At 36.0% G+C, this 1736-nt stretch overlaps 1 pseudogene; it reads right to left on the minus strand.

The window, feature by feature from the left end:
- Positions 1-991: 991 nt before the first annotated feature.
- On the minus strand, positions 992-1088 carry LOC130025868 (uncharacterized; annotated as a pseudogene).
- Between the last annotated feature and the right edge of the window lie 648 nt (positions 1089-1736).

Below are 1736 nucleotides of genomic sequence, written 5' to 3' on the forward strand. Positions count from 1 at the left end.
CTATTAGGATACCCCCCTTTGCATTTCTGATTCGATTTATTAGAATTCTTTCTCTTTGTTTCTTTGAGAGGCTTCTCATGGTTTAATGATCTTATTTATTTTCTCAAAGAACCAGTTTTTGTTCTTATTGGTCTTCTGGATTGTATTTTGGGATTCTAGCTCATTGATGTCTGGTACAAGTTTTATTATTTCCTTCCTCCAGCCTAGATTGGACTACTTTTGTTGGTTATTTTCCAAAATCTTGAGCTCTAATTTATTCAGGTAGGCCCTTTCTTTCTTCCTGATGAATTCTGACAGAGCTATAATCTTTCCTCTTAACACTGCTTTTGCTGTGTCCCACAAGTTCTGGTAGCTCGTTTCCTCATTCTCATTTGTTTATGGAAACTTTTTATTTCCTCTTTGATTTCTTCCCTAAGCCAACGGTTGTTCATTACTTCCCTTAAAGAAAATATTTCCTTGCTGAGCTTCAGTCTGTTTGATCTATCGAGAAGTGACAAAGAAGTGTTGAAATCTCCTACTAGTATGTTTTTCTATAAGTCTATTAGAAGTTGTTTTAAAGTATTTTGCTGGTCTGTCATTAGGATCATATACATTGAGGAGGGTGAGTTCTTTCTGATGTACATATCCCATGGTCATTAAGAAATGACCTTCACTGTCTCTGATAACCTTTAGCCTGAAGTCCATGTGGTCTGATACTAGTATGGCCACTCCAGCTTTGCGGAGGTGATATTTTCTTGAAAACTTGTTTCCCAGCCTTTTACTTTTAGCCCATGGGTGCTTTGATTGTTCAGACATGTTTCTTGCAGGCAGCAGAATGTTGGGTTCAATTTTCTAATTCATCTTCCTATTCTGTGCCTCTGAATTGGCACATTTCGTCCATTGACATTGAGAGAGATTGTTATTTTGGGGATTTGTTCTCTCTTTATGTATAATTTTTGTACTTGTGGGGATTGTCTTAGCTTAAAGTATACTTGTTAGTTCTTCTTGCAACAAAAATATGGAATGCTTTACAGGTTTGCATGTTATCTCTGTGCAAGGACCATGCTCATCATTGTATCATTTCAATTTTAGTATATGTGTTATCAAACCTAGTAGGAGTAAATTTTTCCATATTTTTCGCTTCTTATTACTTTGAGTGTTGTCCTTCCTCACTCCTATGGCAGACAATGATTCCTAATCAAGGAATGTATTTCAAAGCAGCATGAATAATAAATAGATTTAGAATTTTAATGTCCCAGAAATAAAAATATGGTTTTTACTATATTATCGTTTACCATACCCTAGGCATCAGTTTTACAAAATAATTCTTTTGGAAGATGGTATATGAGTTTGTTTAATGTTGTTCCCTGAATCCTTCATTAAGAACATTAAAATAGAGCCTTTTGCTGTTCTCACCTCAGTCCTGTGTACATCTCCAGGAAAAGGTGAATGGTGTTGTCTGCACTTTGACCACCTTGAATGTATGTAGGATTTTTCTCCTGAAGGATGAGGTGAGGATCATATTGATGATTTCATTCCACCTTATTACAAGTTCAACTTGAACGGAAGGTGAGACTCATGAGGCTCCTATAAAGGACAGAACAAAGGGTCTCAGTGAAGTTTAATGGCCAACACAAATTAACATCACAGATGACTCAAAGCAACCTGTGTGCATCTTTGTGTATAGTGAGTTTCATATCTACTGATAGTGATTGTCAGTCATGACACATGGGCAAAACAGACCTGTAATTAAAAAT

Source organism: Sorex fumeus, unplaced genomic scaffold, assembly GCF_029834395.1.
Source record: "Sorex fumeus unplaced genomic scaffold, SorFum_2.1 ptg000032l, whole genome shotgun sequence".
NCBI lineage: Eukaryota > Metazoa > Chordata > Mammalia > Eulipotyphla > Soricidae > Sorex > Sorex fumeus.